This window comes from Schistocerca nitens, chromosome 10 (assembly GCF_023898315.1).
Source record: "Schistocerca nitens isolate TAMUIC-IGC-003100 chromosome 10, iqSchNite1.1, whole genome shotgun sequence".
Lineage (NCBI taxonomy): Eukaryota > Metazoa > Arthropoda > Insecta > Orthoptera > Acrididae > Schistocerca > Schistocerca nitens.
In genome coordinates this window covers 93174708-93197912 of record NC_064623.1, presented here as the reverse complement: position 1 = coordinate 93197912, position 23205 = coordinate 93174708, and positions in this window count along the sequence as shown.

The following is a 23205-nucleotide window of genomic DNA, read 5'->3' as shown; positions in this document are numbered from 1 at the left end:
CGAGCTACCGTGCCGGCTGTCCATCTGAGCTACCGAAGCACGACTCACGCCCGGTCCTCACAGCTTTACTTCTGCCAGTATCTCCTCTCCTGCCTTCCAAACTTTACAGAAGGTCTCCTGCGAACCTTGCAGAACTAGCACTCCTGAAAGAAGTTTGGAAGGTAGGAGACGAGATACTGGCAGAAGTAAAGCTGTGAGGACCGGGCGTGAGTCGTGCTTCGGTAGCTCGGATGGTAGAGCACTTGCCCGCGAAAGGCAAAGATCCCAAGTTCGAGTCTCGGTCGGGCACACAGTTTTAATCTTCCAGGAAGTTTCAAGAAAACTATTATTTTTAAATGTGACAAAACGTCCCATTTGGTTCAACAAACTGTTTACTGAGGAATTTAAAATTTCAGAACTAAAATTTTCAGACTGCTTACTGCCAAAATGTCCCACACTGCAGAAATAGAATGTGTGGACTGCAGAGGTATTTTTGTTTTTATTTTACCGAATTTTTATGTTGTTCGCAAATTTCAACATTGTCTAAGCTTTTCATGCTAATTAAGGCCATATAAGCATTATCTTTTCCAAATGTACTTCTGATCGAAAAGCGATTCTGGTATCTAGAATCCAAAGTTTTTATTAAACATGCGATTTGTGTTCTTATGGAGGTATTTCCATAGCAAAATGTGTCTTGTCGCAGTTCGTGCGGGTCCCCCAGTTGGAGATTCGAGTCCTCACTTGGGCACGTTTGTGTGTGTGTGTGTGTGTGTGTGTGTGTATGTGTTTGTGTGTGTGTGTGTTGTCCTTAGCGTAAGTTAGTTTAAGTTAGATTAAGTTGTGCGTAAGTCTAGGGACCAATGATCTCAGTAGTTTGGTCCCATGGTACTTTACCACCAATTTCCATAGCAACTTTCTACTCGTAACAAATTTTTCTTGACATCTAACTTTGGGTTGGCCAATGATGAGTCAGTGGAACCGTCTGACCCTATTTCACCCCCTTGGGGGTTGACTTCCAAAAACAATGACATTTATATGTTTTATTTCTAACAGAGAAGCCAAATACAAATTTTCACAGATTTAACTTCAAAATATTTCCATAAAAAGTTTCATCCCCGTTTCACCTCTATAGGGGCTGAATTTCCAAAAACAGTGAAAAACGTATTTTTTATTTCTAGCTGAGAAGTCAAACATAAATCTTCATAGATTTAGCTTTGAAAATGCTTTCGTAATAAAATATTGTCATAAAGAAATCTCATCCCCTATTTTACCCACTTAGGGGCTCAATAAAAAAAAAAAAACACTGAAACACGCATTTTTAAAATTTGTAACCAAGAAGTCAAATACCAATGTTCATAGACGTAGCTTTCAGAATACTTTAGTATTTCTTTAATAAAGATTTATTTTCAAGAAAAGCTTTCAGCCACTGTTCCAACCCATAAGGTCCAATTTCCAAAAATGCTGAAACGCCTATTTCTTTTTTTCTGACCGAGAAACCAGATACCAATTTTCGTAGGTCTAGCTTCAAAATTGCCTTAATACCGACATTTCCCAAGATACCTTTCATCCTCTATTTCACCCCCTTAGAGTTTGCAAATTCGAATAATCCCTTCTTAAACGACGCCTACAGTATAAGATCCGCAACTTCTCCAAATTGCAAGTTTCTCTCCTTTGCGATTTGAGCTGGTCGATGATGAGTCAGTCAGTCGAGACATTGCCTTTTATATAGAGAGATTTATACGGGAAGGATCAATATTGAAGGTAAATCGTGCACAAAGGGAGCAGTGGAAGTGGACATATGCAGACGCTACGATCATCGGATTCTTAAAAGTGGCCCCCGGACGTACCTGTGCAAGCTGATCTCCGCTCAAAGCTCACTGCAGAACACAAGCGGCAGAGAGTGGGCGGAGGATAGGGAACAAACTCTCAACAAACTTTGATTATCAGGCGAGGCGTATTTTAATCTGAACGGCGTGCTTAACATATACAATGTACGCTACAAGAACGAAAACGCGATGCTCCGAGGATTACAGTGTGGGTCGCAATTTCCAGTCACGGACTTATAGGATCTTTCTTCTCTGAGTAAACTGGGGACAGTATACGTTATTTGAGCATGCTCCACAATAACTTCGTTCCACAGCTTCTTACTGCTGCGTTGCCTTTCAATACCCAGAGATTCATGCAATATGGAGCAACGCCATATGCTGCAAACACAGTGTTGGATTTCTTAGACAAGTCTTTGTATACGTGGGTCATTTCACTCAGATTTCCAGGTCGTTTCAAGCCCACCAATACGCCAGACCTCAACCCATGTGACTTCTTTCTTTGGATTTACCTAACGGAAACAGTTTTCTCGAAACGTCACATCATTTAATGGAGCCTGGACGCTTTATTCTTTAAGCTTTCAGCGAAATAACGAAAGACATGTGCTGTAGGATTACCACAAACATCAGCATTCGTGTGAAGGAAGTTAGAAATCAAAATGGTGGACGTGTTGAACATGTGCTGAGTTACAACAATTCTTCAAGAAATGTTTTGAATGGTAATATACAGGGTTATTATAAATGATGGACCCATTTTCTAAAATTCGTATGTATCCAAGTACAAATCCAAAATGAATAAGCTTTGTACCAATGAAAAGAGGAAGTTACAAAGTTTTTGGCGGGCGGGCGGTGATGGTTTCAGAAGCGGCCGGCAGAGTTCGCACGGGAATAGGGTCGTCATTCCGTTTCACTGTCAGATGTGAGTGAGATGGCGACTGTGGAGCACAAGGTTTTCTGCGTTCTTGAGTTCACGAAAGGTATGTCGCAAATTGCAGTGCATCGGGCATTTCATACCAAATTCGGTATTCAACCACCAACTCGCAGAGGCATTAGCCGTTGGTTTACGCAAATTAAACAGACTGGGAGTGTGTGCAAAGGAAAAAGCACAGGCCGACCGCGTGTGTCAGAGGATGATAACCGACGGATTCAAGAAACTTTTGTGCACACTCCCAGCAAGTCTACCAACAGAGCCAGTCGAGAACTTGGAATACCCCAACAAACTCAATAGAAAGTTCTGAGATGGCGTTTGCTGTACAAGCGCTATCGATTACAACTTGTGCAGGGTCTCAACCCCAATGACAAAGAGAAGCGTCTCGCATTTTGTGGTTATGTACAGGGCTATTACAAATGATTGAAGCGATTTCATAAATTCACTGTAGCTCCATTCATTGACATATGGTCACGACACACTACAGATACGTAGAAAAACTCATAAAGTTTTGTTCGGCTGAAGCCGCACTTCAGGTTTCCGCCGCCAGAGCGCTCGAGAGCGCAGTGAGACAAAATGGCGACAGGAGCCGAGAAAGCGTATGTCGAGCTTGAAATGCACTCACATCAGTCAGTCATAACAGTGCAACGACACTTCAGGACAAAGCTCAACAAAGATCCACCAACTGCTAACTCCATTCGGCGATGGTATGCGCAGTTTAAAGTTTCTGGATGCCTCTGTAAGGGGAAATCAACGGGTCGGCCTGCAGTGAGCGTAGAAACGGTTGAACGCGCGCGGGCAAGTTTCACGCGTAGCCCGCGGAAGTCGACGAATAAAGCAAGCAGGGAGCTAAACGTACCACAGCCGACGGTTTGGAAAATCTTACGGAAAAGGCTAAAGCAGAAGCCTTACCGTTTACAATTGCTACAAGCCCTGACAAACGCTTTGAATTTTCGGCGCGGTTGCAACAGCTCGTGGAAGAGGATGCGTTCAGTGCGAAACTTGTTTTCAGTGATGAAGTAACATTTTTTCTTAATGGTGAAGTGAACAGACACAATGTGCGAATCTGGGCGGTAGAGAATCCTCACGCATTCGCGCAGCAAATTCGCAATTCACCAAAAGTTAACGTGTTTTGTGCAATCTCACGGTTTAAAGTTTACGGCCCCTTTTTCTTCTGCGAAAAAAACGTTACAGGACACGTGTATCTGGACATGCTGGAAAATTGGCTCATGCCACAACTGGAGACCGACAGCGCCGACTTCATCTTTCAACAGGATGGTGCTCCACCGCACTTCCATCATGATGTTCGGCATTTCTTAAACAGGAGATTGGAAAACCGATGGATCGGTCGTGGTGGAGATCATGATCAGCAATTCATGTCATGGCCTCCACGCTCTCCCGACTTAACCCCATGTGATTTCTTTCTGTGGGGTTATGTGAAAGATTCAGTGTTTAAACCTCCTCTACCAAGAAACGTGCCAGAACTGCGAGCTCGCATCAACGATGCTTTCGGAGTCATTGATGGGGACATGCCGCGCTGAGTGTGGGAGGAACTTGATTATCGGCTTGATATCTGCCGAGTCACTAAAGGGGCACATATCGAACATTTGTGAATGCCTAAAAAAACTTTTTGAGTTTTTGTATGTGTGTGCAAAGCATTGTGAAAATATCTCAAATAATAAAGTTATTGTAGAGCTGTGAAATCGCTTCAATCATTTGTAATAACCCTGTACTAGCAAAGATGGAGGATGCAGCACTTCTACAACGTGTAATTTTTTAGCTATGAAGCAACGTTCCACCTTAGTGGAAAAGCAGTGTGCGATTTGTGCTTTTATTTGTGGGGGGGGGGGATGTCTTAGGGGGCTAGTATAATTACATATGTTACTAGCTTGGACTGCGGCGTTACCCATGGTTAAACAGTTATTTATAAATAGATGTTAATGCCGAAACTCACTATGCACGCTGAAAGGTGGCTACACTGAGCCATAGCGCCAGAGATCGCGCTAGAGAGTATTGTTCCTCCGCCTCCACTGGCAGTGATTATTGAGAACTCGTAGTGGGCAGTGCTTGTCGAGGACTCGTAGTAGTCAGTTCGTGTTGAGATGTGCTAGTAGGGAGTGCTTGCTGAGATGTGATACTTAAAAGTTCTTGTTGAGATGTGGTAATAGCGAGTCGGTGTGGAGATATGTTGTAATGATTAGAGTGATTGTGGTCAATATATGAAGGTAACGAAACTTGATTTATTTTTCATTATTTAATGCCGTAAATAATGCTTCATTACAGGTTCAGTCAACAAAGCATCTGGCTTGTGTTCTGGGATTAGAGTGTAATTCTGGTTCTCTTGAGTAATTATGGTATTTTTATTTTCTTTAATTAATTCAGTATAAATGATATTTAAAATTTCTTGTGTTATTGAAGAAGAACCGTGCCAGATGCGTACGTTGTATCATACTTCCACACACAGAACAGTTATACTTGTGCTTTGGTTTCGTAGGTTTTATAGTTGCTGGGGACTTAATTAATTAATTGTGTTAATGAAAATTTCCATTTCATTCTTTGTTGTTGTTCTATGCAGTCAGATAGCGTAATAATACTAGTCAGGGCCAACCGTTTACGAGACTTCGTAATCGGACAGACAGCTACAAAAAATTAAAATTATTTTCATTTCATTTAATTAAGCCCCCATGCACGTGGCGACCGCTGTTTCGGATCGTCCCTTGGAATCTTCTGATTGTAAAAATAGTAGACAGTAGTATTGTTGTAGTAATTTGTAGTTTAGTAATTGTAGTCTATTTTGCATGGTAATTGTCATTCTTCTAATGGTATTTTTTTTTTTTTTTGCAAAATTTCATTTCTGTTGTCTTGTCTACGGGTTTGACAATTAGTGCAATTATTTCAATTGTTCGATTAATCGTGTTTGAGGGAAACATTTCGTGTGAATGGTATTGTTGGAGATAAAGTGTCATTGTGTGTAATTTTCATATAGTGACGAGTTTTGTATGTTTTGTAAATGATTACACGATCGATGAAAAAGGCAAAAATGATGGATAGTGAGAATGACGAAATTGTTAACATGGCGAACTCGCCAACAGAGGAAAACAGTATCATGAATAATGAAGTGGAAAACAATTTAATAAGTTGGGAAAATAGTCCGGAACCAATTCAAAATTTTTCTCAATCAGAAAATTCACAGAATACGAGATTAACGATAGAAGATTCTGAAATAGTATCGAACACAGATAGCTTTACAGCCATGACGAAAGAAGTTGGTTTCGCGGGAAATGTTAGGGGCGAAAAGAATTTCGAACCGGCTATTATGGAGCAGTTGATGGGTGCAATATTAAATTTGGGATCTGAATTAAAAACAGTGACAACACGGTTAGACTTACAAAGGGGAACAATGTAAACACGGTTAGACTCACTGGGATCACAGTTGGGATCACAAATAGGAACAATTAAAACAGAGATGGGAACTTTGGGATCTGAATTAAAAACTGATATGGGAACAATGGAAAAACAGTTTGGATCTGAATTAAAAACACAGATGGGGACAATGGAAACACGGTTAGGATCCGAATTAAAAACAGTGGCAACACGTTTAGAAACAGAGATGGAAACAATGGAAACACGGTTAGACTCACGAATAGGGACATGTTTCAAAAATATGAAAGATGAATTAAAGAAAGAAATCAGAGAAGAAGTACAACCAATTTTGAATTCTCACAATAATAGATTAATTGCAATAGAGATTAGACAAAGGGAACAAGATAGAGAACAGGAAGAAAGAGATCGCGTGATAGTAGAAAAATTTTCAGAGTTAAATTTACAACGTGCACACGATAAGGAAGAAATATTTGAGAGAATCGAGGAATCCGTACCAAATGACAGATTAAATAACCTAACACAACAATATGAACAGTTAACTACCAAATGTGTCAACACTGAAACCCGAGTCGCGACACTTACGGAAGACGTAGGTAAACAGAAAGAAAAAATAGGTGACTTATCGGAAAGAGTTGAGGAGATTTCAGATAAATTGACAAATCTTAGTTTACATGGGGACAGAGATTCGGATGATACAGCTCCATTACCATTTTCAGAAACCGAAGAGTACCAGAACATAAATAAACATGTTGAAAATCAGGGAAAATTTAATGAACGCGTTAAAAGGGAATTTGAGGCATTACGAATGCAAGTCAAACAAATTGAAGGCGAAATCGTAGGAAAAGACAGCAAAGGAAATTTAGAATCACAGATACCAGGGGGGTTTGAAGAAGGTAATTTGTTTCATTTACGGGATGCAACAAGAGAGCACCAGACGCGCGAATTTGACAATAATCAACACTGGGACTGGGACAGATGCGGTACGTCTTTGTCGCCACGAGGCGAAAACTTTGACTATAAACACTTTTTGACTGTTCGGAAATTTAAGATCTTTCGTAATTCTAAGAATGACATACATCCATGTTCATGGCTTGATCAATTTACGTACGCACTTCCGCCAAATTTGCCACTAAGTCACAAACTGAAATTTATGTGCAGCTATTAACGTCCTCAGGGGATTCACTATACTAAGTGAATATGTGCCGTAGCGTTCACAGGGCCCCGAGCTGTAGTGGTGCTATTTCCCTTTTAGTTTTCTGCACCGCTGCCTACTCTTTCACTATTCTTTGCATCTAAAAAAAAAAAACAACTCTTCTACTATCCATCTATCTAGACAGTAGGTAAAAAATAACCGGATTTGACTGTTTTACCCAAAAGTGACTTTGGAAATTATTATTTGGACTTACTGTACCTTCAGCAGCATTCATTCGTAGTTTAAACGAAATTTTACCTGATTTTCTTCGTGACAATATTACTTCATATGTTGACGATATTCTTATTGCTAAACGTTCCTGGAGTGAGCATAACAAAATTTTGGATTCGTTATTACGTATTTTTGCAAGAGTTGGCATTACAGTGAACTTGGAAAAATCTGAATTTGGTCGTTCTCAGGTGAAATTTCTCGGTCACATTATTTCTACAGACAGTATTCTTCCTGATCCAGAGAAACTAGACGCTATTCGTAATTATGCTGTTCCTTCCACAAAACGTGATGTTCGTAGTTTCCTTGGTGTCTGTAATTTTCTTAGACGCTTTGTTAGATTGGATGATTTGGCCACACCTCGTTTACACATTTCAGTTATGCACACTTTGGTCCCAGAAAATGCTTTCATAAATTACGAGAAAATTGGTACTTCAGTAATATGGAAAAACGTATTCGATCTGTTCTTGCCAAATGCAAATTATGTCAACAGGCTAAGCCGCCAACTGTTTCTCACAGAGCACCGTTGTTTCCTATCATTCCAGCGAAATTAAAGGACATGGCTGCAGTCGATTTGTTCGGTCCAGTGGTTCGTTCTACTAATGGTTTTGCATACATTTTCGTAGCAGTGGAATTGACATCAAAATATGTGTGTTTTACACCTTTACGCAAAGCAACAGCTCGTTCAGTATCTAATGCTTTCATCAAACATTTTCTTAAAGAAGTGGGTCATGTTGATAAGGTTATATCAGATAATGGATCACAGTTTCGCTCTAAAATTTGGCTTCGTACTCTACGGCGTCGTAAGATTAAACCAATTTTTATTTCACTTTTTCACCCTCAATCTAATGCTTCAGAGAGATGGATGAAGGAAATCAATAAATTGTGCCGTCTTTATTGTCATCAGAATCACAGAACTTGGAATCAGTATCTTCATATTTTTCAAAACATTCTGAATGAACTCCCTAATGATTCAACTTCTTTACCGCCTATACTGATATTAAAAAACAAAGCACCGACAAATCGCATTTCAGAAATCGTTCCTTTTCCGCCTTCACGAAAACTGCGGCATTCTGAAGTTGTCAACCTGGCTCTACAAAATATTGCATCTGCGGCTGCTAGAAGAGAGATATCAGCTAAGCGTCCTGGTCGTTTAAAAACTTTGTCAGTTGGTCAGAAGGTATTAATTAAGTCCCACCGTTTGTCTCATAAAGGAAAAGGCTTGTGTCGCTATTTTTTTCTGCTTTATAACGGTTCATATAGGATTCGCAAAATTATACATGATAATACTGTGGAAGTAGAAACTCTTAAATCTCGGCGCTCTAAGGGAATACATCATATATCGAACGTAAAAATTTTTGTGGAATGACATACTTTTGAGAAACCAACAGTTATACGTAAACAGGTGGAGAATGCAAGGATACCGCGCTGTGTTCCGGCGGCGGCAGATACTCAAAGCAACAGTGAAGTCTGCGCGCCGCAAAAGGCAGTCGTTGACCACAAACAATTACTTCATACGTCACGCGCCTACAGCTGATCGAACGCACAGTGTGAATGCACTGACAGCCGTAAACAAATACACAGTCTAATTTTTCCGACTAAATTCTGTATAAAGCTATGGTGACTTTATAAATTATGTTATTAACGTTCAGTATTTTTCAGGATACGGTTGTGTAAAATATTTAAGACCTTTAGGTAAATTCTGTGCGTGTCCGACGTTAAGACGACTTGGTATGGAGAAAATTTCAGGCAGAATGTAATTTTGAAGAAAGAAAAGTAATAAACTAAAAAGGGTAACTATTAATTGAGTTTATTTTTCAGGTAACATATTTCCACTTAGGTACGTACTTTAGACGTAATTTGCTGCTTGCGATTACGTGACTCATACTTTGTGCTAAATTTCATGTTCTATGAATTTACTTGTGAAGCGACGTGCTTGTGTACATTTACTGATTTTGACAATGTTTTATTAATGAACAGTGTTATTACTTGCGTATATTATGCATCGCTTGGCTGCTATGCTTTTTCACTGATGTCATATTTTTTTATTATGTGCCTGTTGTGTTTATTTATTTAAGTTATAATTGTCACCTGATTAATTGTGCTGACAGTGGTTATGTATGTAGGTTACACTTTGTGATTTATCTGCTTGCGCCTTCATGTTTACTTTTTAAACATTAAATATGAACATTTATTTGCTTATGCTGAATGATGCTAATGACTTGTTTATTACGTAAGATATACACTCCTGGAAATTGAAATAAGAACACCGTGAATTCATTGTCCCAAGAAGGGGAAACTTTATTGACACATTCCTGGGGTCAGATACATCACATGATCACACTGACAGAACCACAGGCACATAGACACAGGCAACAGAGCATGCACAACGTCGGCACTAGTACAGTGTATACCCACCTTTCGCAGCAATGCAGGCTGCTATTCTCCCATGGAGACGATCGTAGAGATGCTGGATGTAGTCCTGTGGAACGGCTTGCCATGCCATTTCCACCTGGCGCCTCAGTTGGACCAGCGTTCGTGCTGGACGTGCAGACCGCGTGAGACGACGCTTCATCCAGTGCCAAACATGCTCAATGGGGGACAGATCCGGAGATCTTGCTGGCCAGGGTAGTTGACTTACACCTTCTAGAGCACGTTGGGTGGCACGGGATACATGCGGACGTGCATTGTCCTGTTGGAACAGCAAGTTCCCTTGCCGGTCTAGGAATGGTAGAACGATGGGTTCGATGACGGTTTGGATGTACCGTGCACTATTCAGTGTCCCCTCGACGATCACCAGTGGTGTACGGCCAGTGTAGGAGATCGCTCCCCACACCATGATGCCGGGTGTTGGCCCTGTGTGCCTCGGTCGTATGCAGTCCTGATTGTGGCGCTCACCTGCACGGCGCCAAACACGCATACGACCATCATTGGCACCAAGGCAGAAGCGACTCTCATCGCTGAAGACGACACGTCTCCATTCGTCCCTCCATTCACGCCTGTCGCGACACCCGCTGGAGGCGGGCTGCACGATGTTGGGGCGTGAGCGGAAGACGGCCTAACGGTGTGCGGGACCGTAGCCCAGCTTCATGGAGACGGTTGCGAATGGTCCTCGCCGATACCCCAGGAGCAACAGTGTCCCTAATTTGCTGGGAAGTGGCGGTGCGGTCCCCTACGGCACTGCGTAGGATCCTACGGTCTTGGCGTGCATCCGTGCGTCGCTGCGGTCCGGTCCCAGGTCGACGGGCACGTGCACCTTCCGCCGACCACTGGCGACAACATCGATGTACTGTGGAGACCTCACGCCCCACGTGTTGAGCAATTCGGCGGTACGTCCACCCGGCCTCCCGCATGCCCAATATACGCCCTCGCTCAAAGTCCGTCGACTGCACATACGGGTCACGTCCACGCTGTCGCGGCATGCTACCAGTGTTAAAGACTGCGATGGAGCTCCGTATGCCACGGCAAACTGGCTGACACTGACGGCGGCGGTGCACAAATGCTGCGCAGCTAGCGCCATTCGACGGCCAACACCGCGGTTCCTGGTGTGTCCGCTGTGCCGTGCGTGTGATCATTGCTTGTACAGCCCTCTCGCAGTGTCCGGAGCAAGTTTGGTGGGTCTGACACACCGGTGTCAATGTGTTCTTTTTTCCATTTCCAGGAGTGTATGTTTGCTGCTGTGCGTATGGATTGCATATTTACACACTTCTGTTTTGTTGTCATAACTACTCTTTAATTTAGAATATAGAAATGCTGATATACTGTGTACGAACATAGAGTTTAGGTTACACTGTGGTATTAATTATAGATTGTTTGCTTGGCAGAGCCTCGTTGTAGGGATTGTGCTGCATCCACTTGTTGACATTCTGTTCTCTACTGGTATATTTAGTCGCTATTGCATGTTTTGCTTACGCTCAGTGCTTTATATTTTTAAGATGAGAAAATGAACTGCTATAATTCGACGAACGACATTAGTACGAGAAACTTCATAGAAGTCACATGAGCTGGAGGTTTTATGGAAGCTGTATAAATTTATGCTAATAGGAAGGAAGATAACGACATGACATACCAACACTAGGTTTAGACCATTGACAGTTATTACACTGCATTCTTCGTGAGGAATTGAAATAGGAAGTGACACGTGACACAAGAAATACTCCACATGTTTGCTTCTGTTTGCCATAAATTTTGAAGTGGTGTACACACTGAAATATCACGATCATTAACACTTCGTAATCGTACATAATTACTGAGAGTTATTCGAACTAAGTCTGTTAGAGGTCATGTATGCATTTCTTTTATTTAATGATGGACAAGGAACCAAAATGTATCTTATAATTTATAATGAGTAGCAGATTTGGATCAGATGGATTACACAGAGGTTGTGTGTGGACACTGTGTCTTCGGATTGTATGGGATGCTGAATTGAAGTTTGCACTAGGATTTTGTCTGTACTTGTTCGAGGAGACTGACTAGAGGAAAGAGTTGTTATGGAAGTGAAATGATATTGGTGCTGAGGTTTATATGTATCGACGTATTATTGAGGTATTGAGATTATGTGAAGTTGATGATTATTGGAGTTTCGTGGACAAGAGGTAAGGTAAATGAGGTATTATTGAAGTATTTAGATTATGTAATGCTGATGATTATTGGAGTTTTGGTGGATAAGAGGTGAAGTAAGTGAGGAGCATATTTTTTTTTTGTTGGTCTATATGGAACAAGGAGGATAAAGATGGCAGACTAGAACACTCAAGTAGAAGGAAGATTGTCTACACACACACTTTGTTAAATCACTAAGCAGTATATACTTTTTTTGAAGAGAGGAAGTATTTGCATATCTTGGCTCACTGACAGTTGTTCAGCAACCGTACATTTTGATCTGGCTTGGCAAACATTGGTCTTGACATGATGACTATGACGTTGACTAACTATTATTGACTGTTATACATTGCTGCCACTACTACTTGATACACATGATGAACATAAAATTTTGACAGAATTGCATTTACACAGTTAACACTATTCAACTACACAGTAGCACTAAATGTGGATGAAAGATGAGTGAGTGTGTTTTGTGTGTTTTCCTTTTATAATCCCAGAGAAGTGATCCCAACCTATCTCCTAAATATTATTTTACTTGTTGTTGTGGCTTGCACTGACACCCATAAATATTATAGGTTTACTGGTATTTGTGTATTGTAATAGTTAATAGGACAATTATCTGATATCATTTGTGTGTTTGTTATGATTTGTATGTTTAGTGTAAAAGCATTGTATGTGTATTCAAACTATTGTTCATGCCTGAACTGTCTGATTAGTGATGGTGCTGCACTTTTCAACATGGTGGATGCCACCTGGACATGTTTAATTTCTGCTGATGAACTGTGTGATTAGTATTAGGGAATATTATGAACTGTTATTTGCACTTTTTCTACATGATTGGTGCCACTAGGACATGTTTAATTTCTGCTGATGAACAGTGTCATTAGTGATAGTGAATTTTATGGACTGCGGTCAGCAGCTGGTCAACATTACTGGGTGCCACTGATGGACTGCTTCTACTGAAAAGATGTCACCTGTTGCTGTGTGCACCTGCTCAACATTGCTGGTGCCACTAATGGAACTGCTTATACTGAAATGGTGTTACTTGTTGGTGTCGGCACCTGCTCAACATTGCTGGTGCCACTAATGGAACTGCTTATACTGAAATGGTGTTACTTGTTGGTGTCTGCACCTATTCAACATTACTGGGTGCCACTGATGGACTGTTTCTACTGAAAAAATGTCACTTGTTGGTTTTTGCACATGTTGACCATTGCTGGGTGCTACTGTTGGAATTGTCAACTACTTGTTTCTTGGGCTATGGAAAGCGTTTATGTGAATATTTGTATAAACTGATTTTTTGTATATTACTGTTTGTGAAAAGTTATGAGACTCTTACCTGCACATACTCGTCATTGCTGACGCTATTGATTGAACTGTTTAACCACATAATACTTGTGTAAACTATTATGTAAAGTCACATGTATGAAAGAATTTGTATTGCTTACTGTATTTTATATGTTAGGTTATTGAAAGGTCAGTGCAAAGCCAAAATTTTATCTAGTATGTGATATTTACGTATTAATATTATCTTTTATTTTTGTCTGTATTTTTTTGACGAATTTGGTGGTATTTTCACCACCAATGCTGGCAAAAATACCATCAAATTCTAGCCTGTGGAGGAAGGGCATATGAAAGGTGGCTACACTGAGCCACAGCGCCAGAGATCGCGCTAGAGAGTATTGTTTGCCGCCTCCACTGGCAGTGATTATTGAGAACTCGTAGTGGGCAGTGCTTGTCGAGGACTCGTAGTAGTCAGTTCGTGTTGAGATGTGCTAGTAGGGAGTGCTTGCTGAGATGTGATACTTAAAAGTTCTTGTTGAGATGTGGTAATAGCGAGTCGGTGTGGAGATATGTTGTAATGACTAGAGTGATTGTGGTCAATATATGAAGGTAACGAAACTTGATTTATTTTTCATTATTTAATGTCGTAAATAATGCTTCATTACAGGTTCAGTCAACAAAGCATCTGACTTGTGTTCTGGGATTAGAGTGTAATTCTGGTTCTCTTGAGTAATTATGGTATTTTTATTTTCTTTAATTAATTCAGTATAAATGATATTTAAAATTTCTTGTGTTATTGAAGAAGAACCGTGCCAGATGCGTACGTTGTATCATACTTCCACACACAGAACAGTTATACTTGTGCTTTGGTTTCGTAGGTTTTATAGTTGCTGGGGACTTAATTAATTAATTGTGTTAATGAAAATTTCCATTTCATTCTTTGTTGTTGTTCTATGCAGTCAGATAGCGTAATAATACTAGTCAGGGCCAACCGTTTACGAGACTTCGTAATCGGACAGACAGCTACAAAAAATTAAAATTATTTTCATTTCATTTAATTAAGCCCCCATGCAACGCGTATGCACTATCAGAAAAGCCATCCCTTGTTATATCTTTAAAAGTTCATTATAGGTAAAGCTTATTTACAAAATCATCTACATACAGGTATACGACGCGAATTCAAAAAGTAAAGGCACATTTGTGAAAAGCTGTACTTATTCTGATGATAGAAAACTGAAACATGCGTTATTTTTCTACGTAACCTCCCTGGACTTAATGTAGTTTTCCCGACGTTTTACGAGGTTTTTTTTTTTATTTCATCAGAAAATACGTTTTTCGGTTGCATCTGTAACCAATTTGCACCGCAGCAATGACGTCTTCATCACTTTCAAATCTTCCGTTAAGGGTCCAAACACGTGAAAATCACTTGGAACCAAGTCTGTATTGTATGGTGGATGTTCCAGCACCTCGAATCTCAACTTCTTTTTGCGTCGGCTGTCCGTTTGGCAGAATGTGGGCGAGCGTTATCTTGCTGCAGGATGACACCTCTTCACAGTTTTCCACGACGTTTGGATCTGATTGCAGGTTTTAGTTTCGTACGCAACACATCACATCCACTATACAATACAGACCTGGCTCTAAAGCCTCGTTTACGCTGGGGCGACGTCTTGCAACATTGTGGCATGCAACGGAAATGTGGAGTGCGTCGCCTTGTAGCATGCTACAAAAGGCAACATCTCGCGGCGTATGTTGCATGCGGCATGTCAATTGATACCAAAGAAACAGAATTTGTGCCACACGTGTGTCGGTCTTGCAGTATAAATGACGATAAAGTATCGCAGCGGCGGCCTACTTGGTACTTGCACATGCAGCTAACAACGGAAATGAAAACCAAAGGAAAAGAAAACGATGGTGGAAGAGAAGAGTATTTAAAGAATGTCCACGAAATAGTATCCTAGGAACTAGAAGCAGACGATGGTGCGTTATTTAGTAATGTGTGCTTTCGTCCCAGGCGCGTTAGTCCGCGCCATACCGTTGCCAAAAGGTGGCCTAACGGTGAATGTTCGCACAGGCACCGGGCCGGTCACCACCCTGTGTCAGGGCCCGGGGTGGGACTTTCAGCCCCCAGCTCACCCAACTCTGCGGTACGACTGCTGCGGTATGACTGCCACACTACTTCCCTCGCAAGCTCGCAAGTAAACGGATGACGCACCTTAGACGAAAACCGAGCGAGGTGGCGCAGTGGTTAGCACACTGGACTCGCATTCGGGAGGACGACGGTTCAATCCCGCGTCCGGCCATCCTGATTTAGGTTTTCCGTGATTTCCCTAAATCGCTCCAGGCAAATGCCGGGATGGTTCCTCTGAAAGGGCACGGCCGACTTCCTTTCCTGTCCTTCCCTAATCCGATGAGACCGATGACCTCGCTGTTTGGTCTCTTCCCCCAAAAACCAACCAACCAACCTTAGACGAAAGCAATAATGACAACATGAGAATGGTGCTTTAATACTAAATGTTTTGAAATGCTTAACTACTACATAACACTTTCTCAAAATTAATAAGCAAACATATTAATAGTATTAATAGTAAGACTGTATTAAAAACTTTTAGTGTTCGGCTCCACAAATTTAAATTATATGAGTTTTTCTCCAGTGCATGGGAAATAAACATCCCAGATTGGGATGCATAAACTGAAGCCAGAGGAGGGGATGGTCTGATGCAGAGGGGGGGAAATCCCCCCCATCCCCCCTGCAAATCGCACACTGTGGAAAAGCCAACAGAGACAATGTTCACACATGGGATGTGGCAAATCCACATTCACCATTGCAACACGGAAGAGAATCGTCGAAGATCAACGTGTTCTGTGTCGTATCCCGTGCAAAGGTTTATAGACCACTTTTCTTTGCGGAAAACCTGTAATGGGAATCAGGTACCTGGGTATGTTGGAACAATGGCTGTACCCTCAAGTTATGGAAGATTCCCAGGACTTCATTTTCCAATAGGGTGGAGCTCCACCCCATTGGCACCGTGACGTACGAGGCTTTTTGAATGACTCCCTTCCTCAGTGCTGGATCGGTCGCAGGAGACTTGAGGACCTGGCTCTGCACTTCTGGCCACTGAGATCTCCTGATCTCCTGACCTCACACCCTGCGACCATTTCTTTTAGGGTTATGTGAAGGAAGGTGTTTGCCTCCTGCCTCTACCAACACTCTGAACGATCTGCGAAACCGCATCACAGCTGCCGTGCACTCAGTAACAGCAGATACACTTTCGCGTGTGTGGGACGCGTTTGGCCACCGCGTCGATGTTTGTCGTGCAGCCAATGGTGGCCGCATTGAACATTTATAACATTCATCGTATTTCTAATTATTAAATAATTATTAAAAACTAATTAATTACAAATTATTAAATTAATGAAATTGATATCAAACATTCTGAAAAAAAATTTGAAACTTCCTCTTTTCATTGGTATAAAGCTTGTTCATTCTGGATTTGTACTTGAATACATACGAAATTTTGAAGATAACCCTGTATGTTCATTCGAATTTGTCCTGACAGTAAAGCGTTTACTAAAAAACAAAATGGTGACACATTTAGTGCACCACGCTGTATGCTGTTAAACCTGATTATGAAGTTTTGTAATAACAGATCGGCCTTGTAGCGTCCATCATTGTGTTTACAAGACACGTCCGGTGTGCTAGCACCACTTTCACATCTTCATGCCTTCTCCGTGTTTTTACGCCATTCTGATGTGTCGCGTTTCTCTTTCCTCACAAAACAACCTTGCTTTGTGCTACGTCGTCATCAAACGTTCCCATAATCCACAATAATTAGCTATACAGACAGTGTATACCACCACGCAGCAGGCATTCAAATAATTAAAGCAGTCATTGCTGTGACGTAGTTACTTGACGGCAAGCAACACTTCTACTGGCCAGGCACGAATAAGTCAGATGGGAAATACGAGCGGCATTTCAAAAATCTTGCACACTGAGGTTCCGCGACCATTACGGTGGTGTGATCAAGTTGAAATTTATGACTTTAGGCGTGGTGGTCGTATATATGTTTACTGGTTGGAGAGGCTGCGTCGTGAGTAATTAAGTTCTAAGATGGAAGCTGAAACCGTGTTATGTGCGACTACACGTGGCGACCAGCGTTCTTGCAACAAAATCGGTTCCCTACGTGGAAAGAACCCAACGGAAATTTACAGCTCTCTGAGAGAGATGTGTGGAAACACTGTAATGAATCATAGCATACTATCACGGTAGTCTGCTCGTCTTCGTGAAAGTCGTATAAGCACTGAGGACAACCATAGAAGTGGAAGATGATCAACTGCAACAGACAATACCTCTGATGTTATAGTTAATCGCATTTTGGTAGAGGATCAATCAAAAATATGTGACGATATTGCATGAGACGCTAGAATGTCTCTCACATCAGTTTACAGAATCATAACAGAAAAGTTAAAAATGAGAAATGTTGCTGCCACATGGGTTTCGCGTGCAAGACAGGCCAGAATGTCTGTCACATCAGCTTGTTGTTGTTGTTGTTGTCTTCAGTCCAGAGACTGGTTTGATGCAGCTCTCCATGCTACTCTATCCTGTGAAAGATTCTTCATCTCCCAGTACCTACTGCAACTACATCCTTCTGAATCTGCTTAGTGTATTTATCTCTTGGTCTCCCTCTACGACTTTTACCCTCTATGCTGCCCTCCAATACTAAACTGGTGATACCTTGATGCCTCAGAACATGTCCTACCAACCGATCCCGTCTTCTAGTGAAGATGTGCCACAAATTTCTCTTCTCCCTAATTCTATTCAATACCTCCTCATTAGTTATGCGATCTACCCATCTAATCTTCAGCTTTCTTCTGTAGAACAACGTTTCGAAAACTTCAATTCTTTTCTTGTCCAAACTATTTATCGACCACGTTTCACTTCCATACATGGCTACACTCCATACAAATACTTTCAGAAATAACTTCCTGACACTTAAATCTATATTCGATGTTAACAAATTTCTCTTCTTCAGAAACGCTTTCCTTGCCATTGCCAGTGTACATTTTATATCCTCTCTACTTCGACTATCATCAGTTATTTTGCTCCCTAAATAGCAAAACTCCTTTACTACTTTAAGTGTCTCATTTCCTAATCTAATTCCCTCAGCATCACCCGACTTAATTCGACTACATTCCATTATCCTCGTTTTGCTTTTGTTGATGTTCATCTTATACCCTCCTTTCAAGACACTGTCCATTCTGTTCAACTAGTCTTCCAGGTCCTTTGCTGTCTCTGACATAATTACAATGTCATCGGCGAACCTCAAAGTTTTTATTTCTTCTCCATGGATTTTAATTCCTACTTCGAATTTTTCTTTTGTTTCCTTTACTGTTTGCTTAATATACAGATTGAATAACATCAGGGATAGACTACAACCCTGTCTCACTCCCTTCCCAACCACTGCTTTCCTTTATTGCCCCTCGACTCTTATAACTGCCATCTTTTTTCTGTACAAATTGTAAATAGCCTCTCGCTCCCTGTATTTTACCCCTGACACCTTCAGAATTTGAAATAGAGTATTCCAGTCAACACTGTCAAAAGCTTTTCCTAAGTCTACAAATGCTAGAAACGTAGGTTTGCCCTTCCTTAATCTTACAGATTACAGAATCATAACTGAAAAATTAAAAACGAGAAATGTGGCTGCCACATGTGTTTCGTGCGATGTGAATGAAAAACAAAAAACAGATAGAAAAAGAATTGCTTCAAAGTTCAACAGAAGAAGAAAAGTTTCTCAAAAGACTGTTGTACCTAATGTAACCTTGATTCGAGATTATCAGCCACAACTGAAATATCAGCCGTCACAATGGAAAAGTTCCGACTCTCTACGCCCGAAAATATTCCGCCTCCAACAATGAAATCTGAAACTGATGATGACGTAATGAAATGTGAAACTGATGGTGGTATTTGCGCTTGATGTGAATGGAGTCACAGCTACAAATAAGAGTGCCCCAAGGGACCTCTGTAACAGGCGCACAGTACAATCTATTTCTGCAGAACTTCTTGCACCTGAAAGTTCATCAGAGAAGTGCGGACGTGCTTGCAGCTTGTGTGCTCATTTTGCACGATAACGCAAGACCGCATATTGCCCTGTCAGTGAAAGAGATCTTCGACAAATATGGACGGGAAACTTTTCCTCACCCAGCATACAGTGCTGATATGAGCCCACTGCACTCTGCTTTGTTTCCCAAATCAAAGGAACAATTCCATGAGATTGATACAAGTGATGAAGCTTCCAGTGAGATGACCCGGGTGACCCGACAGCTCAACAATGAATGTGCCCTACGCGGAACACGGAAGTTACCAAAACGTGGGGAAGCTGTCGTAAAGAAGACTGGACATTATGTTGAAGACCTGTGAAGGTAATTTGTAAAATGAACTTTTTTCTTCAGCTGCATGTTACAGCGTGCAGAACTTGTGAAATGACGCTCGTAAATGAGTGAAACAATAAAGTAACTTTGGAAATAAACACACTTTTCCGTCATATTTGTACACGGGATTCGCGCAATTTTGGAACAATATGTTCTTAGCCCTTAACTCACGAGGCGTTGTCTCTCAGAACGACTCAGGAGGCGTGGTCTCTCAGATCGCGCCAGAATTTTCCAAGTTGCTCTCGTAGGTCAGTTATATTTGAATGGTTTTATACACCACCTACCCCCTTTTAATCATCAATCCTACAAATTATTATCGTCAGTTGCGTTGTGGCCTCATTTGATTGTTGTTGACATGTGGTGGGGTCTCCTAAACCGCGCCTCGTGAATTACGCACCAGTTTTCGTCAGTTCAGTGCAAAACGTGTTCGCAAGAATGTGACAATTTTACGCAGTCAGAGTTCGATGAAATTTTTTGTCAGTGGATGGAGAATGATGTCAACGATAAAGGACAAGAAGTAGAGGAAGGAGACAACAATTTTTCAATAGCCAGTGTTCAAAATTATGCTAGCGAACAAGAGGACTATTCAGAGGAAGAACTTCAGGGCAACGTTGATGAGGACATTTGTGTTTCTCAAATAAAATAGTTAATGTGTTAGTAAAAATGAAATGCGTTCTGAGTGGTGGTACAGACAATGTAGATCTCAGAACTGAATGTCAATTTTGCAGCCTTTCTTTTTCTGAGTTCAGTTTTTACATGCAAGTTTAAACACCGGAAATTAGTTCTATGTGAAAATTTGCTTTCTACACGTACCATAATTTTTCAGAACGTAAAATTGAGTTCTCTACAGTTCGTTTGTGTGTACTATTGAAAAACTTCACAAAAGTACACTCCTGGAAATTGAAATAAGAACACCGTGAATTCATTGTCCCAGGAAGGGGAAACTTTATTGACACATTCCTGGGGTCAGATACATCACATGATCACACTGACAGAACCACAGGCACATAGACACAGGCAACAGAGCATGCACAACGTCGGCACTAGTACAGTGTATACCCACCTTTCGCAGCAATGCAGGCTGCTATTCTCCCATGGAGACGATCGTAGAGATGCTGGATGTAGTCCTGTGGAACGGCTTGCCATGCCATTTCCACCTGGCGCCTCAGTTGGACCAGCGTTCGTGCTGGACGTGCAGACCGCGTGAGACGACGCTTCATCCAGTGCCAAACATGCTCAATGGGGGACAGATCCGGAGATCTTGCTGGCCAGGGTAGTTGACTTACACCTTCTAGAGCACGTTGGGTGGCACGGGATACATGCGGACGTGCATTGTCCTGTTGGAACAGCAAGTTCCCTTGCCGGTCTAGGAATGGTAGAACGATGGGTTCGATGACGGTTTGGATGTACCGTGCACTATTCAGTGTCCCCTCGACGATCACCAGTGGTGTACGGCCAGTGTAGGAGATCGCTCCCCACACCATGATGCCGGGTGTTGGCCCTGTGTGCCTCGGTCGTATGCAGTCCTGATTGTGGCGCTCACCTGCACGGCGCCAAACACGCATACGACCATCATTGGCACCAAGGCAGAAGCGACTCTCATCGCTGAAGACGACACGTCTCCATTCGTCCCTCCATTCACGCCTGTCGCGACACCACTGGAGGCGGGCTGCACGATGTTGGGGCGTGAGCGGAAGACGGCCTAACGGTGTGCGGGACCGTAGCCCAGCTTCATGGAGACGGTTGCGAATGGTCCTCGCCGATACCCCAGGAGCAACAGTGTCCCTAATTTGCTGGGAAGTGGCGGTGCGGTCCCCTACGGCACTGCGTAGGATCCTACGGTCTTGGCGTGCATCCGTGCGTCGCTGCGGTCCGGTCCCAGGTCGACGGGCACGTGCACCTTCCGCCGACCACTGGCGACAACATCGATGTACTGTGGAGACCTCACGCCCCACGTGTTGAGCAATTCGGCGGTACGTCCACCCGGCCTCCCGCATGCCCACTATACGCCCTCGCTCAAAGTCCGTCAACTGCACATACGGTTCACGTCCACGCTGTCGCGGCATGCTACCAGTGTTAAAGACTGCGATGGAGCTCCGTATGCCACGGCAAACTGGCTGACACTGACGGCGGCGGTGCACAAATGCTGCGCAGCTAGCGCCATTCGACGGCCAACACCGCGGTTCCTGGTGTGTCCGCTGTGCCGTGCGTGTGATCATTGCTTGTACAGCCCTCTCGCAGTGTCCGGAGCAAGTATGGTGGGTCTGACACACCGGTGTCAATGTGTTCTTTTTTCCATTTCCAGGAGTGTATGTGAGTTTTGCGTGACAGAAAAATAAAATACTGCTGGTCTTATTTAGTGCAATACAATCAACAAGGGTATATAAACAACACTTAGATTTTTGTAACCATAAGTGTTATATAACATAAATTAAATTTTCAAATGATTTAGAGCTTAAATCGCGGTTTAAAGGTAGCGGTGCCAGAGGCCACACCTCGTAGAATATGTTACAGAAAAGTCACCTCGTGAGTTAAGGTCTAGTGGACGTACACAACGTGATCAAAAGTACCCGGAAACCCCCAAAAACATACGATTTTCATATTAGGTGCATTGTGCTGCCACCTACTGCCAGGTACTTCACATCAGCGACGCCAGTAGTCGTTAGACATCGTGAGAGAGCAGAATGGGGCGCTGGCTTGCTGTAAGAAGCGTAAACATTGGACGTTTAAACAGTAGAAAAAGTTGTGTGGAGTGATGAATCACGGTACACGTCATGTGCTAGCGTGTGTAGTGCCAACAGTAAAATCCGAAGTGGGTGGTGTTGTGGCGTGATCGTGATTCTCATGGAGAGGGCTTGCACCACATTTTGTTATGCGTGGCACTATCACAGCACAGGCCTACATTGATGGTTTAAGCTCCTTCTTGCTTCCCATTGTACAAGGACAATTCGGGGATGGCGATTGCAGCTTTCAACACGATCGAGCACCTGTTCATAATGCAAGGCCCGTGGCGGAGTGGTTACAAGGCAATAACATCCCTGTAATGGACTGGCGCACAAAAAATGGTTCAAATGGCTCTGACAAGGGAACCTCCCCATCGCACCCCCCTCAGATTTAGTTATAAATTGGCACAGTGGATAGGCCTTGAAAAACTGAACACAGATCAATTGAGAAAACAGGAAGAAGTTGTGTGGAACTGTGAAAAAATAAGGAAAATATAGAAACTGAGTAGGTCATGGGAAGATAGGCAACATCAAGGACACTGGGCATGCAGGAGAGCCGTGGTCTCGTGGTACCGTGAGCAGCTGCGGAACGAGAGGTCCTTGGTTCAAATCTTCCATCGAGTGACAAGTTTAATT